General features: G+C 45.7%; 1 protein-coding gene across 2 annotated transcripts in view; it reads right to left on the minus strand.

The window, feature by feature from the left end:
• The window catches only part of CCSER1 (coiled-coil serine rich protein 1), a 702,960-nt gene extending 679,009 nt beyond the window's left edge, over positions 1-23,951 (minus strand). For both annotated transcript variants that reach the window (XM_035113300.3, XM_035113302.3), the window contains exon 1: positions 20,463-23,951. The gene's annotated coding sequence lies outside the window, so the exon portion shown is untranslated. The remainder of the gene's footprint in view (positions 1-20,462) is intronic.
• Between the last annotated feature and the right edge of the window lie 1,682 nt (positions 23,952-25,633).

Here is a 25,633-nt window from a genome sequence, read left to right on the forward strand (position 1 = left end):
ACATTGGGCAGCTTCCCACAGAAAGCAGAGCAAGTGCAGCGCACAAAGAGTTAATGTTGTTTTATAATGGATTGGCTTCTTCATTTCAGTAGCCAGAAACCTTTTACTGTACATAATATGTTCCTTGATTCTATTCTGATGCGCAGGTGTTAACCCATGGGAAATAAAAATAGTAATTTTCAAGCATCTACTACTTTCCAGTAAGTGTTCTTATTGTCATTGATTTATTAAAATTCCCATGGTAAAAAGAATAAAAGGGGATGGGGGGGGAGATAAACTGTAGGGTTTGTTTGTCTTTTGTGTGATACAAAATGAAATGCCAGCTACAATAAACTAAGCAATTAAGAGAATTTTTTTTCTTATTATTAGAAGAAAGAGATGGAGAAAACAAATGCACAATGCACACATTTTGCTCTGCAGTGTAAATAGATTGAAGGGCATAAAACTTGATGCTGTATGCTATTGTGCTGAGAAATGCCCTTGAATGAGATGTAATGGTCTAAGCCATCAGCATTAGGGCTGGGAGATATTTGGTTTTCAACACTGTGATATATCACAAGCTGAACATCACGATATACCAATAAATCGTGCTGTCTGAATTAAAGATGGAGCTATGTGGAGGCGAGGCATTGGCTCGCTTCACGGTTTTTCCTGCATCGTGATTTTTGCCAGTGCCTGCTCTTGTGATTTGCTGCCCCCCTGCAAGGGGGAGAGAGCTCCAACAACAGAGTTAACAGGGGCTGCAGGAATCAAGAGAAGCATTGACTGGCTTCACATTGCGATTTTTGCATAGCACACACACACACACACACACACACACATATCATGATTCATGAAATATTGCCAGGTCCAAAATTATGAAACCGATATCGCAATATGGACTTCAAACCAGCTTTGGACGATATATCGACATATCTCCCAGCACTAATCAGCATAAGGGTACCACCCACCCTCTTGGTCTGAGACCCAACCCAAGCCCATCTGCTGTGGTTTGGGTGAGCTATGCACCAGGCTGTCATTCAGGGCAAGATCCGGGGGCCGCACTTGGGAGAACGACCAGGAGCACCACCCCAATGCAGAAGGGCAGATTTAACACATTCTGAAGTGGCCAATCAGGTGCATATGGGACTTGCACAAGCAGGACCTGAGCACAGCAGCTCTATTCCCACCTGTGATTCCTAGCAATTGGCATTTGGGGGCATAATTCTGAAAGTGGAGGTAGAACATAGTCATCATGGCTAGGAGCAAGAAAGATGATGCACATAACCATCTAAAGAGGCAGAGGCCCCAAAACATTATTAAGTCCAACATGGCCTAACCGCACCACTGCCTACACAAAAGACTTTTACAATGACCAGGTGGGAGGTGGGGCCCACACCTTGCTCAAGATCAAAAGAAGAGTCAGACCAACCTGGTGTGCCAGTGCAATCTTACCTCAGCGAACCAGGGCCTGCCCATACCTGTCTCCTGCTTCAAAGCCACCCACTTGGTGGCCATTACTGATGCAAAATTCGGAGCAACTACATGAAGAATATTTCAACATTTATCTTCCTTGGAGGTCCATGAGTTTGAGTGTCGTGAGAGAGGGAGAAAATTTTCTATCCACTTTCTCCATACCACGCCTAATTTTATACACCTCTGTCTTGTCTTCTCTTCCTTGCCTTTTCCCTAAACTATAAAAGCCTCAAATATTACAGAATTTCCTCAAAGAGGTGTTGCTCCATCTCCTTGATCATCATCATCATCACCCTTTGCTAGATAACTGACTCTTACCTTCTACTAGATCTACTAGAGCAGAGCTATCCAAACTGTGCATCGCGACACATTAGTGTGCTGGCTGCAGTGTGTAGATGTGTCAAGCAAGTGCTCCTCCCGGGGCTGGAAAGAGGTTAGTTTAACCTCCAGTTTGCTAGGAAAACTGAATTACTGTGTTGACATCAAATGCCAACAGTGCCCTTCAGCTCTCTATATTGGACAAACAGGCCAAAACCTACACCAAAGGATAAATGGACATAAATTTGACATCAGGAATCACAAGACAGAGAAACCAGCAGGAGAACACTTCAATCTCCCAGGACATTCTATACAAGATCTCAAAGTAGTTGTCTTATTACAAAAGAATTTCAGAAATAGACTGGAAAGAGAAGTTGCTGAATTGCAACTTATTACCAAACTTAAAACCATGGAGAGATCTGGTCCGAACAGAGACATTAGATTATTATCTCATTATACATCTCACCCCTTATTAATTATTATTATTATTATTATTAGCCATCTCACCCCTTGCTTTTCCCCCTGTAAGACCAATTGCATTCGTTAACAGTCAACAGGTTTACCACACCTATCAGCCAATCACCCATTCCCACCACCCTTCTGAGTAATACCCCTCCCCACCCTCTCACTATATATAAGGGTCTAGTGACTTCTGTTTCAGTGTATCTGAAGAAGCGTGCATGCACACGAAAGCTCATACCAATGACAAACTTAGTTGGTCTCTAAGGTGCTACTGGAAGGAATTTTTTTATTGTGTTGTGAAATGATACATGTCTAAAAAAAGTGTGTCACCAACATTAAGTTTGGAAAACTCTGTACCAAAGGATTAACTCTTAAATGAATTCCTTTATCACTTTTTATCAGCAAGCTGACTATCATCAATTCACTATTTGTCCCTCTTGCCAGGATATCATATAATATGCTTTCTTAAGGGTTTTTGTTTTGTTTGGGATCTTTCTGTTTACATAAGAGCATTACATGTTGGGGTACCTTTATGACTTCTATTCATGTGTTTACATCATATTCTCGGCTCCAGTTGTAATAAAAATTGAACACAAAGAATCTGTTATGTATACATGACATGCTATGTATATTATGTATATATGACATATTATGTACACATGACATATTATGTACATGTTATATATACATTTATACATACTTTCATTGTAGATTCATGTATAGAATTAAGTGAAATATCTGGCTTGCTTCCATACCTTTAGGGGCCCCCAATGACTCTCTTGCCCAGAGCCCCCGAAAACTCTAGGCTAGGGCCACCCCTGACTCTAGATTACGACTACAACTCCTGTCAGATCCAGCCAATGCTGGTTGACAAAGATTGCCCTAAGGTGATGTTTCTGTCCTCTTTGCATTCCAATATTTATGTGCATTTAAAAGTCATAACTGGAGACAACTGCAGAACCCTGATCTTTCAGGAATGTGGTGTTACACCTTCTCATAGAAGCAAGAAGAACCAAGCCTAGTTTGTGTAAATATATGCCAAATGACTAAGTCTCCAGGGCTTAACTCAGACCTAAGAATGTGGAATCACTTCTAGAAGAATTTAGAGTGATTTCTGGTTGGATCTGTTCCGAAATGACAATTCATTTGGCAGCAAGTTAAACAGACAAAAAACACCTGCAGAAATTACTACCTATCTGTATTATGTCCCAATTAAACATGGCAGGGAGTGGCAAATGAAAGCAATTTACATCTCACCCCACCCAAAATGCTAAAGAAATCAAATCAAATCCTTCAACAAACCTCACCTGCTTCTTTCCAGGCATCAAGCGATCACAAAATTTTAAACTCGGGTGCTTCCTCCAAAATAAATTAGACTTTGACTTCAGAGAGTTTCCCCATGAACAGTTCTACAAACTGAAGGACAGGCACCCAAACTGCACCACTAGGCACCTTCCACTAGGCACGTAGGTCGATGGACAAGACTGAGGATATCTCAGGTCTGACTAATGCATCATAAGAGATGTGAGAAGAACTGACAAGCCACTTTTGGACTCCACAGCAGAGTTCTAACAAATGCAAGGACCAATCCCATTGCCAGTACCAATGACAACATATGAGTTGCAGCGCTGGTAGAACAGGAAGAAATAATGTGATGACTGCAACAGTGCAAAGCTTATCTATGCAGGAACCATTTTTCTGCAGCTACCCAATGGCTAAGAGAGATGTGCAAATATTTCACGCTGGTGGTCGAAATTAATAACAGGACACAGGAACAAGGCAGAGTCTTAGATATGTTGCTGAACACAAGTGTGCTCATTTTCTTTCATTAAATGTCAGGCATGTGGGGGGTCCTATAAATCTGAAACAGAAGGCTAAAAATTTAACTTAGTAATTAGAATACGCTACAGCAAATAATCTTCCAATACAGTTCTTAGGACTCCTCAGCAGCTCATCAGACATTCTTAAAAGAGAAGATCAGGCAAATGACCTTGGGAAAATTAAATTGTCTACTACTGTATTACCAATCCTCTACTGCAGGAGAACACAGGAGAACACTCAGCATCAGAACTTGGCATTACACTTGATTCAGGCCAGGAAAAACAACATGAATTCTTCATACAATGGATTTCTTCACTACCACAAGATTGGCGGGAGGTAGCAGCCAATAGATGGATCTTTGCTCCTCTTACGAACAAGGAGTGTTGTCTCAGACCATTTGTTCATATAGCTCAGTAGGCCTACTGCACAGTCTAAAGGTTGGGAGAGGCTCTACAGAGTTCCAGACAGAGGTCTCTCCCAGTCCTACCTAGAGATGCCAGTAGGGAGGATACTGAACATTGTCATTTTTTCTTTTGTGAAATGGTTCTATTTTGTGATGCATCAACAGATTTTTTCATATGTACCCCATAACATGAAAAGGTTGAGGACCCAGGATTTTATGTTGTTAAAAGCAACAAAACAAGTTTAGGTTTAATAACGTAAATAAGCACTGCATATATATCTACCTTAAAAAAAAGTCCCTTTAAATAACAACAGCAACATCCTAGAGCTTCTTAATTTCAAGAAATTTTACCTCTCTAGCCAGCACCTCACATGAATTAAAAGTGGAAAGTGTCTCAAGAAATCTGCAAAGCAAGGGTTGGAGAGCAACCAGTTTGTACCAAGCAGTCCTGGGAAGACAGCTGAAAATTCTGCTCGGTCATTTAAAACAGGACCAGTGATGCGAGAACAGAAGGAGATGAAGCGTTTATTGGCAGTCAGGCCAGCTGTAGTAAAATAGTGGGTTATTTGCGAAACCCTACATGCAGGATATGCCACCTTAAAATCCAAATTTTGTCCTTAAACTTCACAGGCACAAAATCAATCAGACTAGAGTCCCAAGCACATCTAGGTGGAAGTAAATTTTGCTGATTTCTATGGAGCTTATTTCTAAATGAGTGAGCTGCGGTGCAATGTGCCAATTGACTTAATTGCTCAAGCTTCACTGGCTTCTGAATTGGTCGTACGTTCAAAAAAATGACCATCATTATTTGTTTGGAGATATTTGACTATCATCTTAATTGCTCCACACTTAAAAGTGGTTAAAAGGATTAAGGCACTTCTCTTATTTATAATTAAACATTTTTCCTTGGCCTCATTACCAAACTTGCTACCCTAACAGTCAACATTTCCAGTTTTGGATGTAGTCTTGTGGTTATAAAGTTTTCTGTTTCATTAGAACACACACACACACACACACACACACACCATTATATGATTATCCTTTAATTTCCTCATATCTTTTTCTGATGACTTAGAACTTCTTGGAAAAGCTGTATCCTTTCGGTTTGCCAAGTTGTGCAAGATGCAAAACAAAAGCTGTTTGGAAGAAAATGCTATTTTGCAATGATATTGTTCATTTTGGGGATTGTCTGGTCCTGAAGAGCATAGTCACTTAGCAGCTCAGTTCAGATATAGCATCATACCATAGCTTGAGCTAATAGAATAAGACTTGTCCTCATATGCTCTTTATTCCACCTACCTCATGCCACACACCACTTCAGTTTGTTACCGGTACTTCCATTGTAGTGCAAGCCACGGCTTGCCATTACATACAAACCAGTTAATCACAGGTTGCTATATTTTTGCCTCCAAACATTTTGAAGCTAGAGGACAATCCCGGCTTAGACAATATAAACCACAGTTTGCCGCTTTTGGTGCAACAGCAAACTGTGGTTTGCGCTAAAGCAGAGGAAACTAACTTCTCCCTTGGATTCCTGCAATATTTTGCACTTTGGGCTGTTTCTGAAAACTTCAGTAAGTCCTGAAGCAATTTAGCAATAAAATCATAGTCAGTAAAACACATGTAAATACAGTTTCTAATCCAATTCAGATAAAGATCTCCACTTTAAAGGTTTGTTGAAAGAGGAAGGTTTTCAATAGGTACTAAAAAGACAATCAAGACAGCGACTGAACAATATATAATGGGAATACTCATTAAAGGTTCAATTCTCTCACAGTCTGATTCCTACACTGTACAGAATGGACTCCCCTGTGAAATGGGATGTGAAGGAGGCACATTCCTGCACTGCACAATGATCAACTGGATATATACAGGGTGAGCTGATACTGGTCCTGAGCTGCATACAGCTTTGTACTGTACACCAGCATTGGCACCTTACACATGGCCTGGTAGCTAATAGGCAGGCAGTACAATTCTTTGCTGGTCAGCAGCCACACCATGCATAACAGTCAGTAGACTCTTAATCTCAGGGTCATTGGTTGGATACCCATACTGGGCAAGAGATAATTCCTGCATTGCACACGGTTCGGCTAGACTAGGCAAAGGCAACATTGGCTCTCCAGGTGTTTTGGAACTACAACTCCCATGATCCCTAGCTAACAGGGCCAGTGGTCAGGGATCATGGGAGTTGTAGTTCCAACACATCTGGAGAGCCAAGGTTGCCTATGCCTGGGCTAGACAGCCCTAGTGGTGCCTTCCCACTTGACAGTTCTGTGATTTAAAGTGATAAGTGATACCACTTTAAATAATCCTGGATTCCCCACAAAGAAACCTGGGAGATGTAGTTTGTTAAGGGTGCTGAGAGATGTTAGGAGACCCCTATTCCCTTCTCAGAGCTCTGTGGGAAGAGGGTTTGATTGCTAAACCACTCTAGGAATTGTAACTCTGGAAGAGGAATAGGAGTGTCCTAACAACTCTCAGTGTCCTTAGCAAACTACAGTGCTCAGAATTAATTAGGGGAAGCCATGGCTGTTTTAAGTGGTATCACTTAGCACTTTAAATCACTTTAAATGTATGGTGTGAATGTGACATTGGTACCTTACCAGTGATGCAGCTCAATACGTATAAAAACACCTGCATTTACAATTACAACTGCATCTTAAAAAAATAAATAAATTTTTATTTACTTATTATCCCTGTTTTCTCCAGGGCATGAATGCTGAATCTCTTTCCATACTCTCAGTCAGAAAATACACTGCAAAAAGAAAAGAAAACTGTTCTGGGTTTCAGAGAGTTCTTAATTGGTGCAGGATGGTTGCAGACACGAGCCTGCAGTACAGTAGTGTCAACTCCTATCTTCCATGCTGCCCATCTGCCACTTGCTGTATTGAGACGGGTGTGTGTGTGTGTGTGCGTTGAGTAGACTTGGAAGCCAGCCATTGAAATTCTGGAAGCAAAACAGGCCTGGCTGCAAGCGGAGCTGTGCTGGGACACATACCAGCCCTTCCAGAAAAATGCAGGAGCAAACTTAAAACCTTTCCTTCCTCCAGCTAAACAAGCAACCTGCACTCTAAAGTCCCCCGATTCAGAGCTTCCTTTCTCTGTCTTTTGTACAAGAGTTTGACTAGGCCAGCTGCTTCTCACATTATTCAGAGAACTGCATATGCCTCCATACACAATTTACTAGCCTTGCAAACAAATCCATAAAAGCTAGCAACTTCACAAAAATGCATTAATGCTCACTTGCTGTGTGGCACTCTGGTGCCCTGCGAGAGGGAAGGAGAAGACAAACTCTCTTCCAGTTTACAAAACATTTTTTCTGACTGCTCATCTGGGAGTGGGAGGAGAGTTATGACACAGTGAGTGGATCTTTAATAGCCTGCCTTACCTCGGGAAAGTGCTTCTACTAGTGCAAAACCACCACTGGATAGAACCCTCTGTTCCCTCTTGCAAATTTTCCATTTTCAAAATAGCAAATGAAGGAAAGTGGGAGAGCACTGAAGACTTAACTGAAAGCAAAGAGCTGACGGGGAATCAAACATGTAGGTAAAGAACCTGAGAATTCCCCAGGCCAATGCATACTGGTGATCATAGAATCATAGAGTTGGAAGAGACCACAAGGGCCATCCAGTCCAACCCCCTGCCAAGCAGGAAACACCATCAAAGCATTCCTGACAGATGGCTGTCAAGCCTCTGCTTAAAGACCTCCAAAGAAGGAGACTCCACCACACTCCTTGGCAGCAAATTCCACTGCCGAACAGCTCTTACTGTCAGGAAGTTCTTCCTAATGTTTAGGTGGAATTTTCTTTCTTGTAGTTTGAATCCATTGCTCCGTGTCCGCTTCTCTGGAGCAGCAGAAAACAACCTTTCTCCCTCCTCTATATGACATCCTTTTATATATTTGAACATGGTTATCATATCACCCCTTAACCTTCTCTTCTCCAGGCTAAACATACCCAGCTCCCTAAGCCGTTCCTCATAAGGCATCATTTCCAGGCCTTTGACCATTTTGGTTGCCCTCTTCTGGACACGTTCCAGCTTATCAGTATCCTTCTTGAACTGTGGTGCCCAGAACTGGACACAGTACTCCAGGTGAGGTCTGACCAGAGCAGAATACAGTGGTACTATTACTTCCCTTGATCTAGATGCTATACTCCTATTGATGCAGCCCAGAATTGCATTGGCTTTTTTAGCTGCTGCATCACACTGCTGACTCATGTCAAGTTTGTGGTCTACCAAGACTCCTAGATCCTTTTCACATGTACTGCTCTCAAGCCAGGTGTCTCCCATCCTGTATTTGTGCCTTTCATTTTTTTTGCCCAAGTGTAGTACTTTACATTTCTCCTTGTTAAAATTCATCTTGTTTGCTTTGGCCCAGTTGTCTAATCTGTTAAGGTCATTCTGAAGTGTGATCCTGTCCTCTGGGGTGTTAGCCACCCCTCCCAATTTGGTGTCATCTGCAAACTTGCTCAGGATGCCCTCAAGCCCATCATCCAAGTCATTGATAAAGATGTTGAACAAGACTGGGCCCAAGACAGAACCCTGTGGCACCCCACTAGTCACTACTCTCCAGGATGAGGAGGAGCCACTGATGAGCACCCTTTGGGTTCGGTCAGTAAGCCAGTTACAAATCCACTGAATGGTAGCATTGTCTAGCCCACATTTTACCAGCTTCTTTACAAGAATATCATGGGGCACCTTGTCAAAGGCCTTGCTGAAATCAAGATAGGCTACATCCACAGCTGGATGTTATTATGAAAATAGCTGTGTATATTGCACCCAAGCAATGCAGATACTCATATCTGCCATAGTTCAGTGGCTTTTTTACAAGTAGGTTTCTAGCCCATATGGATACAAAAAATAAACTTTATGGTACAGGCAGCACAGCCGCCGATGTGCAGGTCCTTTTGGACCCGGAAGAGGGCAGAACAGGGGTGGAATGGGGTGCAACAGGGTGGGGTGGGTTTATGCATGCATACAGGGGCCAATAACACAATCCTCATGCAAAATGGTCGCCACTTGTATATGAACATGCAATGTCCGGTGGAGGGAAGTGAGAAGGATTTCCAATCATTGGAGGTGGAACTTGGCAGGCCTGCATTCTTTATCGATGCCACCATTCTCCTGGTATGGAGTTAAAGGCACCACACAGAGTATTCCAAGGTAGTCTCCTATCCAAGTGCTGACCAGACCCAAACATTTCAGAAGGCTGCTGAATTGCTCCATATTCCTCACTTCTGAGTAACAGCAACAAACCTAAATTATTCTGGTTGAATAATTTCACCTATATTTGTTAAATCCACATTATATTATGCAGGACACTTGTTGTTTAGTCGTTTAGTCGTGTCCGACTCTTTGTGACCCACATGGACCAGAGCACGCCAGACACTCATGTCTTCCACTGCCTCCCGAAGTTTGGTCAGACTCATGTGGGTGGCTTCGAGAACACTGTCCAACCATCTCGTCCTCTGTCGTCCCCTTTTCCTTGTGCCCTCCATCTTTCCCAACATCAGGGTCTTTTCCAGGGAGTATTATCTTCTCATGAAGTGGCCAAAATACTGGAGCCTTAGCTTCAGGATCTGTCCTTCCAGTGAGCACTCAGGGCTGATTTCCTTAAGAATGGATAGGTTTGATCTTCTTGCAGTCCATGGGACTCTCATGAGTCTCCTCCAGGCCCCTAATTCAAAAGCATCAATTCTTTGGTGATCAGCCTTCTTTATGGTCCAGCTCTCACTTCCATACATCAATACTGGGAAAACTATACAGACCTTTGTCGCCAAGGTGATGTCTCTGCTTTTTAAGATGCTGTCTAGGTTTGTCATTGCCTTTCTCCCAAGAAGCAGACGTCTTTAAATTTCATGACTACTGTCAAACCCAAGAAAGTAGACTCTCTCAGTGCCTCCATTTCTTCCCCTTCTATTTGCCAGGAGGTGATGGGACCAGTGGCCATGATCTTAGTTTTTTTTTTATGTTGAGCTTCAGACCATATTTTGCACTCTCCTCTTTCATCCTCAGTAAGAAACCACAGAATCCTGCTTTTTCTTGACACAGAACTGAGTTTGTTTGTCTGAAGCCAAGAGCAGCACACATCTCCGAGCAGGCCCAAATGGCAGAGAGAAAACTACCATATTTAAAGATCTGTTTAGAGTTCCGTCTTAAGGAGAGATTGCATTAGGGAGGCATGACAGATGTTTTCAAATATGTATCAGGCTGTGATAAGTAGGAAGGTAACCAGTTGCTCAGTATCGCTACTGAGGATAGGAAAGGCAGTAATGAGCTTAAACGGCAGGGGGGGAAAGATTCAGATTAAATAATATCAGGGAGAAAAGTTCTACCCATAAGAACAGGCTGCAAATTGAAAAATACTATTGGGAAAGATTCTGGGACCTCAGACACAGCAAGTTTTTAAAATTAGTTTGGATACCTATCTGTCAGAAAGAATGTAGGTTTAATTAATCTTGCTCCTGCGCATGGGGGTGGGGTGAGTTTCTTCCTTAGTTCCCTCCAACTCTCCAATCATAAAACAGCAAAATATAAGATCATAGGGGATGCAAAACTCAATCCTGCAAAATTATATCTGCATGCTTAAGTGCTATGCTGGCAAGAAAAGCTATGTACTGATTTGCTTGTCAGGATGCCAAATGCTTTAACAGGGTGGTTACTTTTTCCAGACTTATGTTCAGGGAACTCTTTCCACATCAGGTGGTTCGCCGGCAAATTCCCAGGCATCTGCAACAGAACACTTGCATGTAACAGAAGATCCTGGGGCTTGTTTCAGCGCTATTTCTTGGTTCATGTAGACCCTAGGAGGAATAAAAGAGTAGCACAAGGCCACTTACAAAGGGATTTCTGTGCTGTTGCTTTAAACCAGGGTCCCCAAACTAAGGCCCGGGGGCCAGATGCGGCCCAATCGCCTTCTACATGAGTAGAATGTGTCCTTTTATTTAAAATACATCTCTGGATTATTTGTGGGGGCCTGCCTGGTGTTTTTACATGAGTAGAATGTGTCCTTTTATTTAAAATGCATTTCTGGGTTATTTGTGGGGCATAGGAATTTGATTCATTCCCCCCCCAAAAAAATATAGTTCGGCCCCCACAAGGTCTGAGGGACAGTGGACCGGCCCCCTGCTGAAGAAGTTTGCTGACCCCTGCTTTAAACCTCTGAAAACCAGAGGTTCAAAATGCTGTGCAGGGCTTTCTGAAAGCCCTTTGGAGACCAGAGGTTTAAGGAGCAGCACTGGCAGGGAGAAGCAGCCTCCACTGAATGGCTGCTGCTTCCCCCTCGTCAATCAAGGAACATTTTCAATGGGCAGGTGGGAGTGCACCTTGCTCTGGCAACGGAACCATTGGGAGCCTACTTTAAGCTCTCAATTGTTTCTTTTAAACCATTCCTTTGCACATGATTTCAGGTGTAGGTTGGGTTGGCCTGGGCTTCCCAAAATGGCCTGGCAGACCAAAAGGAGTTGTTTGGTGGGCCACAATTGCCCCAGAGGCCTAAGGGTCCACACCTCTGTCTTACAGCACTGGTCAGGACACTCCAAAAGCCACATGCAACCTACTGATTCTCTTTTGCACCCTCCTTGAGTGTTTTGACTGGCTGAAAAGTATCCCTGAACTCTTGCCTCTTGCTTCCCTGGATGAAGACAGATGTGCGAGTGTGTAGAAACTAGCCTACTGTACAAACACACAATTTACATGAATGGCCCCACTCACCTCTGGCAAGTGGTTCCCAGTAGGAAATGCAGCCTTTGGGCTGAAAAAAAATGTTTTCCACTCCTAAGCCAGACAGTTTTGTCTTTCTTGGATGTGACAATAAGCTATGTTTAATGTTCAACCCCACACCACCATCCCCAAAAGCAAACTTCCTATCTCCTCCTTGGGACAATAGTGAAGGAGGAGAAAGAAGAGAGCAGTATACAAGCCCAATGCTTTTGCAGGCTCGTTCATGTAACACTAAACTATGGTACAGTGCCACATCCGAACCAGGCTTGCATGTCTATGGAAACATAATAGCATCGCACTGCCAAAATTCAGTACACATTAGTTATCATTTGAGGTCTGCTTCAGTTGGATTATACAGCAAGCCAGCTGCACAGGTACTGCTGGCAGGCACGCTGCAGTATTAGATACAAATTCACTACATTTCAGAAACTTGTACACACACTGATAAAGTAGCTGCTTGACATTTCAAGTTGATGCCAGGCAAATATTGCCTCCAGCTCCTGCAGCAGGGCAGACACAATGTGCCATTGAAAAGGTTCTCTCTGTGCCAATGCACCAAAAATCTTTGAACATCTTATGCTTCTGGACCAGCATGCATTCTTGTATGTGCACAGCACACCCTTATCTAAAGCCTTCATATTGTCTCCCATGACTCGAAGATGAATTACCTCAATCGATGTTCTTATCGCGTGGAACACTGAGCGCGCGCGCGCACACACACACACACGCAAATGGTATGACAGCGATTAGAAATAACACAATTCTGGACTCTGAACCGGACTGGCAGGCTGCTTCCATTGTTTCCCCGAGACACAACAGTCTGTTCATCATCCCAGACTCTTTTACTGCCTCATTCCCCCCCCCCAAAAAAAAGGAGAAAGAAACGATTTTCCTCTTTTTCTTTTGGCAATCATTAACCTATGGTGGAGTCAGTAACAAATGGCTTGCAAAGGGACGACGATTGATTCTGCTTTTAACAGGTGGCTGCATAATGCAGAATGATTAATAGAGGGGAGATTCCAAGGCTGAAACCTCTCCTTTGCTGAAGACAACAGAAGCATTCCCATTGACTGGAAGCAACTGAACAAGTGTCACAGCCAGCACATTCCTGTCAGACCATTGGTCCGTCTTCGGAGCTCATTATCATAGCAACATCTCTCCAAGGTTTCAGGAAAGAGACATCCCCACCCTACCTAGGCTCAAGATCTGGAGACAGGCAAGAGAACAAAAATGGTTCGTTATGAGGCATCACTGACCCACAATGTGCACCATCATTTTTGGGGGGCCCACTCTTGTATGTGATTTACAGGTTTCACAGGTTTTCAAAGCACATCAAAACTAGTGCTGTGCGTTCGTACTCATGAATTTGTCTCACCAAGACAAGAAGCTTCAACCAGACTTAGAAAGGGTGTAGCTCACTGGCAGAGCGCCTGCTTTGCACGCAAAAGTTCCCAGGTTCAACCCCTTGCATCTCCAGGTAGAGCTTGGGATGTGCCCTGCCTAAAACCCTGGAGAGTTGCTGCCAGTCAGTTCAGGCAATACTGAGCTAGATAAACCAACATCCTGATACAATACAGTTTCCTAAGTTCCTATGTCCTTAACTTCTTCCCTGAATGACATTGCTAATGTGCGCTTGGTGAAGGACTCTGGGATTTTAATTCAACTGCATTTGGTCATTGTCTCCATCTTAAGATGCTCCAACGTCTAGAGCAAGGTTAAAAAATAAAGAAGTACAGATATTTACAGACAAATCATTGATAGGTGATTGTGTGTGTTGAACTCCATTTATTCTTGCAATTCTTACACAGCAGCTTATTCAGTTTTCCTCCATCTAAATTAATTTTTGCTATGGAAAAAAAACCCGCACAATGCAGACAGGGAGATTTTAATGTAGATATTTTTGCAATTTCTCCCTTGCGTTTCCCCCCAGGATGTCCTCTTTGCGCATGCTGTGGTGCTTCCTCTATCTCAGCCTACAAGTCTTTCTTTCTCATACCCAATCCTCAGGCTTTATTATGAACTGACTATCATGTGTAGGACAGATGACGGCTCTGATAAAAGCAATAGCCTCCTACATAAAGCACAAGTATTTTGTTACAATCCAAAAGGGAAATCTTGCTAGGCTTGCCACTCATACGGAGCATGCGGGCTTGCCGTATCTGAGCGATACACTCTGACATGTAGTACGACAGGCAGGCGAGAAGCAATACATATGCATGGCCCCAAATTTAACTAGTGAATAGCTAAGCTGTTATTTATTCAATTGTGTGTATAATATACATCTATAGCTTCCATTACCCCAGCGTTACAGGCCCTTGCTGATGTATATGGATGAAACCGGCCGACTGCAAACCCAGCACTGTGCATGCGACTTCTAGCTGCTTATGCATGCTGCATTTCACACGTCATGTCATGAAGTCAGGGAAGCCAAAGGAAACAGAATTGAGCACATCTCAATGACAATGGCGCACGAAAGGGAGCTTGAGTTATTGCTGCTGTGGAAAATGGAAAAGCCATCGAGTAAGCAGCCGACCCTGAACTCCAGAATACCATAAAGTAGCCAGGTACTTCAATGATAGTTCTGGGGGTTGGCAAGCAAGGCTGAGGGGTCATGAAGGTAGCCTGGATGCTATCCTAACTGTGGTCTACAAGCGACGGTTTTTAGACAAACTTAGTAGTGCATATCAGGAACAGCTCAGTGGTTCAACCCTTGGAATCTCCAAGTAGGGCTGGGGAAGACTCACACTGGAAACCCTGGAAAGACACTGCCCATCAGTGGAGACCAGCAGTGGGGATAAACTCCTACCTGGCCTCCCCATTTGGCCCACAAGATGTTTCATGCAAGTCATGCCCACCTGGCATACAGCTGTCACACCTGGTGTGGGGCAGGTAAAGATGCATGCAGCTGGGCAAAAAGAGAGTTTGCAGGCACCGATGATCATCAAAGCTTGCAAAGTTATGTCCACTGGCTTTTGCAAGTCCCAGCTGGCTGTTGGACCTTCAGATGTCTTCTAAAAGTCAGATAGTTGTTTATTCCCTTGACATCTGAAGGGAGGGCATTCCACAGGGCAGACACCACTATCGATTACAAAACATGTAGGCAGAAGCAGGTCACCTGACTTCATTACAATGTCAGGTGATTGACAGGTGTGTGGCCCTGCCCACTTGTCAAATGTGGACTGCCAGTTGAGTGAGGTTAAGGGTCTGTCTCTGGCACACCAGTCAGATCAAGAGCCCCACCCCTGATGTAGACCACTAGTCTCTTTAGACCTTGTGTTTGAATGTCCACTGGGGGTTGTCTTGTAGTCTCCGTTTCTGATAACCTCAGTTGCAAAACTGCTCCATCATTATCTTATTCACCTACCTTCACTACTCTATGAATGTAACTAGGCATTATTCCCATTTTACAGATGGAAGAACTTTGAGTAAAGACACAGTGGAGCTGAATAGAAAAGCTTTGAATCCATACCCTAGAATCATGGAGCTGAAAGGACCCCTGATGATCATCTAGTCCAACCCACCTGCAATGCAGAAATCGCAATATTCAGTCCCCCATCCAATGTGAAACCATATCAGAGCCTGCTTAGCTTTGAAAAAGTGCCAACAGTTTTATTGCTGCATCACTTCAAATCCAATATTTTATATCTGCCAGACTATTGTTTCTGTCAAACCCTTACCCAAATTAACCTCAGTGGCAGCCTTCCAGCCAATTACCACTTTGAACTATATTTACAGATGCCATGCATTCTGAAATAGCCCCAAGATCCTCCAGTGCCAGACCAATCCAATAATTTCACTAAGACAAAAATGCACCCATTCCTTAATTGGCTTCGCCAGAACACTAAGTTGCTATATTCTCTATTGGGGGGGGGGGTAATGATCACTTCCCATTATAATATTTTCATATGTGACATCTGCAGGTGAAAGTGATGTCAGTGTTCTGATGCGAGTGCAGCTCACCCCTCAAGGCAAGCACCACACTGATGTTGCAGTAGCCTTAGACAGAGCACAGTAGCTCTGTCCCAGTTGCAAGTCCCACCTTCACTGAAAGATGCCTCTTTGGTTTAAGAGGCCCAGCCTTGCTCCAGGAGTCCTTTACTCTGACAGAGCAGGGGAAACTTTGGCTGTACTGGGGCTTCCGGGAGAGAGTCAAAGGGTGGCCATGTGACAGCTGGTAGAGCTTGAGACTCTTAACCTCAGGGTCATGGGTTTGAGCCCCACATTGGGCAAAAGATTCCTGCATTGCAGCAGGTTGGACTAGATGGCCCTTGTGGTCCCTTCCTACTCTATACAGTTCTATGACTCTATGACATCCTTGGACTAGAAGAGCACTGGCACTGTGGACTCATCTTCTGGAAGTACTTCCGGGGTTGGTCTTGGGTGCAATTTCCCTTCTGATTCCAAACGCTCATCCTCTAAAGAAGGAGAATACGACCCCAGGGTCATGACCATCAAAACAGGTGACATTCAATGCTTGTCCTACACTGAATAGACACACTGAAGTACCTAACTAACTTAGGTTCATTGACTAAGAGGTCTGCTCTGAATAGGGCTCAGCTGCATACAACCCAGAGTCAGTTCCACAAAGTACGGAGTGCAGCAATCTTGAAATTGGCAGAGTTAGTGAATAAATCTAGTAGCACGTAGGAGGATTTTAATACATAAAATGTAGTGCTGGAATTTATCCAGGGGGAGAAATCTTTTGGAGTCTCACCAGAATGACAGTCTCATGCTTCCTGTAGTTACTACTGCATCTCACTCTCTTGAGGAAATTGGGAGGTTAGAAAAAGGGGTTCTGTTGCAACTAAGTCCTATGCCAAACGCTTCCTGCAAAGGAATTCAATGGAATCCCATGGTAAGGCACTTCAGAATGCTTCCATGCCAATCTGGCCTTCAGCTTCCTCCAAGAATAGAAAAACAATTCAAATCACAGATGTTCTCCAATGGAAAGATTAATAGATCTGCTATCATGACCCACTGGCCAACATCATTCTACCCCCATAATTACAAATCCTGCAGCCCTGAAGTTTTTAATTGCGTTGGTACTACAGAGACACAATTTCATATGCCACAAGGAGTTGTAAGGAGGGTGGAATCCCTCCAAAACGGTTTTGTGCGAAGTTATCTGCTGTCTAAGCTTTCCCAGCCCATTAATATTTCACTTTCATATAGCCCTGGACTGGTTTTGGAACATGCTTCCTTTTTATCCCCTTTTTATATATAAGCAAGAGGAAGTGTTTGAAGTAAGTGCTGATAAAAAACCTCCCCTAGTCTGTCTCTCTTCCCACCCCCTCATCCCCCTCCCCCCCCCACACACTTGCTTTCTCCACCTCAGTCTCTTGAGGATTTTAACACCTCAAGTACAACATATACCAGGAAAAAGGGGGGGGGAACAGAGACGAATGTGTCTAGCTTTGAATCGAGAGAGACGGCTTTTTTCAATTGTTTTGTAGTCACATTCAGCTGTGAAAATGACGAAAAAGGAAATCGGCGAAAATAAGCGCGATTACTACATGCTGTCAGGCTGAAAGGGGAGCGTAGCAAATACAGCAGAGCCTCAAATTTACAAAACACTTTGTGAATGGAAGCAGTTTGTAAGCCTCGTGCCCTGGCAGTTCCAAAATCCCCAGCCCTATTAACTTGCATCTCCACATCCTCCCGTTTAGAATGTCACCTGGTCATTGCCAGCGCTCGCTTTCCTCATCTACCTGGAACCCCTCCTCCCCAGTTTTTTTTTGGGGGGGGGCGCTTTCCCAGCTCTCTATGAAGATGGGAAGCAGTGCCGGATTACCAAATAGGCCGAGTAGGGCCCCACACCTTTCAGGGGCCCCACAAAAAGGAACCAAAATAATATTGATTTGATCATGAAAGAAAATTACAATCAAGCTTTCTTAGTTCAAAGGCACATGCACAAGCCCCCCCCCCCCAAGATTTCAGCTGCCTTATACATAATCAGACTATGGGTCCATCAAGCTCAGTACTGACTGGAAGCAGCTCTCCATAATTTACACCAGGGACCTTTGCTAGCCCTACCTGAGCTGCTGGGGATTGAACCTGGGACCTTCAGCAGGCAAAGCAGATGCACTACCAGTGAGCTACAGGCCCGTCCCTTCTCTGCTTCATCTCATTATTAAGGGCACTGGAAGCTGCCTTATACCTGGGCAAGCCATTTGTCCATCTGGGTCAGAACTGTCACTTGGAAGTAGCTCATCAAGGTCTCAGACAGAAGTCTTTCCTGCCACCTGGTACGTGATCTTTAAAAACAAGCAAACCTGGAGATTGAATCTGAAACCTTCTGCATTCAGAGCATGTTCTCTTCTATACCACAGAGCAATGGTCCCTCCCCCTCCATTTTATCCAACGTGCTTTCTGACCTCCTGAAAAACACCCCCACGCCGCCTGATTCACAAAGGGGCTGGCAACAGTTACTGCATACTGAGCAGGGTGAGCAATACTGCGACGGAGAAATTTGATAGATAAGTCATTTTGAATCTCCAGGCTTCATATATCTCCCAAGGTTCCAGCAGAGTGAAATCCGTTCCACAAGAATGTTCAGTGGAACTCTGCTCCGCCATGGGAAAAGAAAACCGATCCTCTCCACTACTTGGCAAGATGTCTCTCCTTAATGGTGTTGGGAAAGTACAGTCGCCAAAGAGCAACACCCTCGTGGCTCGTGTTAAGATGATGCATTACGAGACACCACTGGGTAACGCTAAGTCTCCCTTCCCCCTTGAAACTGCACGTGCAATTACCCTGCCTGCTGCAATGTCTAGCTGCTCCCATACTCCATGGGAAAAGACGCAGGTAGAGCATCATAGTTCAGAGTACGAAAAGAAACCATCCAGGAACAAGTGCGTCATCACCCGTCGACACCGTCTCCCCATTCAAATATTATTCCAGGAACTCACTTCATCAGCCTGAATTTGCTTTACTGTATGTTATGTTGAATGAAATAGAACGAAAAACTGGAACTGGGCAGTGAGGACTTTTATTTGACACACGACACTGAGTTGAGACTCAGCCCCAAATGACACCTGGGCAAAACAGGTGTGAGCCCCACAGACAAAGCACACACTCTCTCTCTCTTTCATGCTGCCTTCTGCCCTACTTCCTAGGGGTCACAATGCCCTTCTGGTGACAAAGTCTCCACTGACCATTCTTCCAGGTGCCACATCTAGCTGGCCACCCACAACAAATCATGATTGGTTCTGCCTCTTCCACCACCATCCCCATGCCCACCGCAATATGACACATGTACCCCAAGCATGTGCTATTGCATGGGCAGTGAACGGTTCTCTGGCAAATAGCTCCATAGCTGTGATGAGTGTGGCTGGCGCAGCGATGGCAGGGGCAAGAGGTGACAGTGTCTAGTGGGGGCGGGGAAGGTGCCATGTGGCAACGCTGGAGAATCCACATGGCTCTCCCAGCTGCCAATCTCTCTCCCTCCCTCTCTCTCTCTCTATATATATATACTGTATGTATGTATGCTTGTACGGTATATTACTGCTGCACAGCCGCTGCGGAAAATAGGGAACCCTCTGCCCAGAAAACAGGCGTCTTCTTCCCCTGCATAAGTCCACGATGAAGCCTTAGAGCCTTCCACGCGCGCACACCCTCCTCGCCCCTTCCCCAAAACTGCACAGCCACAAAGCGCCCTGCCCTCGCCCAAATCCCAGCCGCCGCTGCGGCCACTGCCGACTTGCAGGAGAGCCCAGCTCGGTCCAATCCCAGCGAACACGCCTCGTGCGCACAGGAAGAAGGCAATGCGGCTCTCGGCGAGCCCTTCCTAGTAGCCGCGGCTGCCCTGCGTGCAATAAACATCCCGGCTTCTAGCTCTCGCCTTCTCCTCCTCCAGCTCCTTTCCTCCCAATCAGCTGCCGCTACCGCCTGCCCAGCCCCGGATCTACCTGCAAGACTCGAAGCGAGCTTTTTTAAAAAAACAGAAAAACCACAGTACACAAACCAAGCCTTTGCACCACTTTCCAGTCCTCGAACCCGTGTGCACTTGTTCCCCCAGTTCCGCGATCCGCCCACCCAAGGCAAAATCGCGACCACCACATCGCAAGCACGGGAAGCTTCTTCCCAAAATAACCCAGCCCTCCTTGGCTGTGCGGGCATGCCTGATAGACCCAGAGGAGCTCAGTCTCCCTCCTTCTCCCTTCCTAAAATCATGACCTTCCATCTCCTAGCCGCCCTTCCCCACCGCCCTATGCGAGGGTGCCTTCTGCTTCCCAAACCTAGAGGCGCCACGAGTCAGGGGCGCATGGAGGTTATTTACTACCTGGTTGGGCAGCTGGTGGTTGTCTTGGGGGCGCTCCTGCCACGGAGTGCTGGGGAGGGGGGCGCGAAGTCTCGTCCTGGCCGCCCCGCTCCCTACCACCAAAGTGGTGGTTGGTGCGGTCCTTTTAATTTTCCCATATGCGCCCACGAAGAAAAGAGGTGGGTGGAAGCCAAAAAAAAAAACACGTACACACACCCCAGCCTTGGTCCAGGGCTAGCAGCAGCAGCAATTAATCCAGCAAGCGCCAGCCAGAGCAGCGCAAAAGCTCTGCAGCAGAAGAAACCAACGGAGCTTTCCATGCACTCATGTTGTTGCTGTTGAGAGTGCAGAAGAGGATACGCAGCAGCAGCAGCAGCAGGCGGATTGGCAGCCGGCGCTGCTTGTGGCAAGGAAAGACGGGGAGAGGAGAAGGCGGCGGGGAGGGACGAAAGGGGAGGCGCTTGCGGTGCGTGGTGTGTGTCTGGAGAGAGAGTGTGGGGCTGTGCGCGCCGCGTTGCATGCGGGGTTGCGTGGTGCCACCTCCTCGCTGGGAGTGCATTGCGGAGCCAGCTTGGGAGGGGAGAGCAGCCGCCAGCGCAGGATCAGCCTCTTAAGAAGGGGATTGACAGGAAGGATTTAAGAAAGCCTCACCTTTCTGAGCTCTGAGTCAGCAGAGAGTGGAACAGGTTCATTTTTTATTTTTTTTTATTTTGCTCTCTTCTTCCTGCTTCCAGGCCAGCCTCCTCCTTCCCTTTTCATGAAGCCACAGCAGAAGCTTCAACAGCTGCAGAAGAAACCAAGACCAGCAAATCAGTGTAACCCGTGTGTGTGTGTGTGTGTGTGTGTGTGTGTGTGTGTGTGTGTGTGTGTGTGTGTGTTTGCGTGTTTGTTTTTTCTCTGTCTGCCATGCTTTGCATTTTCCTTTTACCGTGATAAAATCAGGAGCTTTGCAAATCCTTAAAAGAGAAGGGGTGGGGGGGGGGTTAACACCTTTTGGGCAGCTTCACTTGAGGAGTGCACTCTGAAATATACTTAGTGCAGATTAGTTGCTCCTTAATAGGCTTGCTCCAGTCAGGGTGGTTATAAAAAGGGTTTAGGTGTGTTCATGCTGGACGAAATACTCTTAATAATCCACATTATAGATTGCGAGTTGAGGACTAGGCAGGGGTAAGTGAGCTCCTCCAGAATAAAAGATGGTCATTTTGTGTGTGGCCAGGGAAACCTGAGGATGCTGGCTATTCCAGATTGGTTCTGGTCCAGTAAACCTGAAAGGTGCTGGTTGTTGCAAATTAGCTGTGCCATAAAATGGTATGACCTTCTTGTGTCCTTGCCATTTCATAGTCAATGTCACCTGGAAGGAGCTGAGGCTCACACACTGGGTTGCAATACCTAGAGCTAGCTTTACATGCACAGGATTGTACTGCTTTATGCAGTGAGGGGCAATTCTCTCCGGCATTGATCTGTTGTGACCATGAAGCCCAGTGCAGCAACCACAGCAGTTGTTTGGGATCAAATGAGTGAAAAACTACATTCTTCCCCTCTACCCCCCACCCTGTTCCATTTTTTGCATGAACGACAGCCTCAAAACTCGGAGGAGAAGGGTAATGGAGTTTTAAGAATCAATTCATCCAGACTGCATACGCACCATACACTTAAAGCACACACATACTCTCAAACAATCTTGGGAGCTTAAGTTTACCCAAAGGTACAGTTCCCAGTACCTTTAAACTAAGATTCTTTGGCAGGGTGGTGGTGGTTAAATGTGCTTATGGTGTGGAAACGGAGTGAAAAGCTGTGGTCTTTTTACCCTTCCATATTTTGCATGGACAAAAAGTCTCAAAATATGCAGCCGGGGGTGGGGTGAGTTGAATGCACCAGATTTCCCACTCCTTCTCTCCAAAACCGTTGAATGAAGTGTGTGTGTGTGTGTGTGTGTGTGTTTTGTAGGCCATGCAAGGGGAAGAGAAATTTTCTAGACAACAGCCTCTGCATGACCTTTGGATGTTTACTATCCTTGTCTTCTCTCTCTCTCTTGGGGTTTTATATGTGTGTGTACATAAGTGAGGGGGTGAGGTGGTTAAAGGGTTTGCTGTGGTTGTGTGCTTTTTTTTTTAAAGCCTCCTTAACCAGGAAGCAGCCGCAAGAAAAGCTAATCAAACGCCAGCTGAGGAAAAGTGCACTAGTTCAGCGCATTCAATAATTATCACCGCGTATGCTCCCGGCACGAATGTATTGGTATATGTTGCTTACCAATATTGCCCCTTATTTCAAAGCAGGCATGGGCAATTTCTGCATTTCACAGGCCAAACAAAATATGATATGAGGGATCCATGATCAGTTCTTCAGATATACTGTATTTTCCTTGGCCTAAAAATCTAGGGGGAAGGGAAGAATGGGGTCAGGAGGAATAGGGTTGACGTTGGCAGACCAGTTCATCCTTTCCCCACACATTTCCCTGTCCATTCCCCCAAAATATTTGGGGGGATTTTTGAGAATTTTTTTTGAGAATTTTTTTTTCCTCATCCACCTCCCCTCAGAAAATGAAAGCCATGAAAAGCTGTTTCTTTTATAAAAAAATCCCCCAAGTATTCATTCCTCACCATCTTTTTTGTGTGTGTGATGGCCACCATATTTCCCTCACAGTGCCTTGGAAGGACTCCAGGTCAAGGACATTGTGGAGGATTCAAAATGGCGGCCATTTTGCTTGTTTTGCCATTGGCAGCAGCAGCAAAAAAAAAATTAAGTAAAAAGATAAAAAGTGTGCTACACCCACTGCTAATGGTGAGCCCACACACACACACACAAAATAAATGGTTGAAGAATTTCTCTTCACTCTGGAGAAAGGTGGTAAAATCACCCACCCAACTTCTCTGCTCACTAATAGGGCAGAGAATTTCAAGAGGCCTTTAAGAGCACAGTTCTAACAGGTACTTACCGGTACTTGATTTTACCTCAAGCCTATTAGCGGCTTGAGAAGACTGTGATTGCAGTCCATGTTCCTAGTTTCCTGAGTGTTAGCCTCATGAAACTCAGGAGGGATTACTTTTGAGTAGACATGTAGAGGATTGGGCTCTTTAATGTCAGGGAAATAGCCCAGACAGAGAAAAGAAATGGCTAAAAAAAAACCCTTCCCTTAGCATCACACCCCCCAAGCCAAAATCCTCCTTCCTCCAGTAGCTGCTGTTCACCTCTGAGAGGAATGCAGGCAACTGTATTGTACTTGACACTTCCTAACCCCCAACAAGGCTATTTATCTATAACATTTGTATATCGCTTTTTCCTCCGGTGTGTCCTGTACATGGTTCTCCACCCCTCCCTGTTTTATCCCCACAGCAACCCTGCGAGGTAGGTTAGCCTGAGAGGTTGGCCCAAGGTCACGGCTGAGTTGGGATTAAAAACCTGGTCTACCAGGCCCTCATCCTGCATGCTTAACTTTTCTACCACACTGGTTATCAGAGGGAGAAAGAAGCCACAGAAACAGTGTGGGTATGAATGTTTGTTTGTTTAAAAAAGAAATAAAAAGAAACTTCCCCTCCACCCCCCCTGACTTGGCCACCATCTCAGGCCATTTTGAGCTAAATAAATTGCATGTAATTTGACCCCCGGCCCCAGGAGCCATTCTGTTCTCCAGAGATTGGTCGGGGGGGGGGGCACCAATCTAATGTACTTTCCAGCTCACTCCAATCCTTTCATGGGTGCTTAGAATCCTATATAATAATGTCCAAGATGTCCCTGCGTCCAGTTGTCCCGTGTGTCCCTGAGGTACTGCGCATGTACCCCAGAGACACAGGGATTGGACAGCAGAGACTGCCCGCGCGCACTCTCCCCCCCCCTCTGCCTCCTCCAACCGCCGCTCCCGCCGGACACCGCCTCACTGCAGGGCACGTCAGGGAAGCGAGGGTGGAGGCCGGCGAAGGCCTCCTCACAACCCTCCCTGGCCCGTGAGGAGCGGCGGTTGGAGGAGGCGGGGGGGAGAGTGCGCGCGTCCTTCCTGTCGGCGGCTGGGGGAGAGGAAGGAAGGAGAAAGTGCTCCTCCGTTCCTGTCCCCCTGCCGCCGACAGCAAGGACGGGTCCCAGGGTTCGGAGAAGCGCTGCACAAGCGCTTCTCCGAACCCTGGGATGTCTGCTTCCTGTCGGCGGCTGCGGGAGAGGAACGGAGGAGGAGAAAGCAGCGCTTTCTCCTCCTTCGTTCCTGTCCCCCTGCCGCTGACAGCAAGGACAGGTCCCAGGGTTCGGAGAAGCGCTGCGCAAGCGCTTCTCCGAACCCTGGGATGTCTGCTTCCTGTCGGCGGCTGCGGGAGAGGAACGGAGGAGGAGAAAGCAGCGCTTTCTCCTCCTTCGTTCCTGTCCCCCTGCCGCCGACAGCAAGGACAGGTCCCAGGGTTCAGAGAAGCGCTGTACAAGCGCTTCTCCGAACTCTGGGATGTCTGCTTCCTGTCGGCGGCTGCGGGAGAGGAACGGAGGAAGAGAAAGCAGCGCTTTCTCCTCCTCCGTTCCTGTCCCCCTGCCGCCGACAGCAAGGACAGGTCCCAGGGTTCGGATAAGCGCTGCGCAAGCGCTTCTCCGAACCCTGGGATGTCTGCTTCCTGTCGGCGGCTGCGGGAGAGGAACGGAGGAGGAGAAAGCAGCGCTTTCTCCTCCTCTGTTCCTGTCCCCCTGCCACCGACAGCAAGGACAGGTCCCAGGGTTCGGAGAAGCGCTGCGCAAGCGCTTCTCCGAACCCCAGGATTCTAGCGCCCGTTATTAAACGGGCTGAAAACCACTAGTGTATAATAAAATGGGTGCTGCTTAACAGTAAAAGTTTCACAACGATAAAACGTGCACCCAGGTATGGCCAAGGTAAAAGCTTTTTTCCCCAGGGGTGGGGCGTTCATGTAAAGATGCTAAATTTGGCAAATCTTCCTTTTAACCCTTGAACAGTTTTCTTTTCCTTGTTGTTGGTGTCTGTCTGTCTCGAGAGAGAGAATGGAGTATGCCTCTGAGGGTGCAGTCAAACCACTGCATTATTATTATTATTATTATTATTATTATTATTATTATTTATACCCCGCCCATCTGGCTGAGTTTCCCCAGCCACTCTGGGCGGCTTCCAACAGAATATTTAAATACAATAATCTATTAAACATTCGTTACAGGAAGGTAGCCGTGTTGGTCTGAGGTAGTCAAAATAAAATAAAAAAATCCGTCCAGTA

The sequence above is a fragment of the Zootoca vivipara genome, chromosome Z1 (assembly GCF_965207765.1).
Source record: "Zootoca vivipara chromosome Z1, rZooViv2.hap1.1, whole genome shotgun sequence".
Lineage (NCBI taxonomy): Eukaryota > Metazoa > Chordata > Lepidosauria > Squamata > Lacertidae > Zootoca > Zootoca vivipara.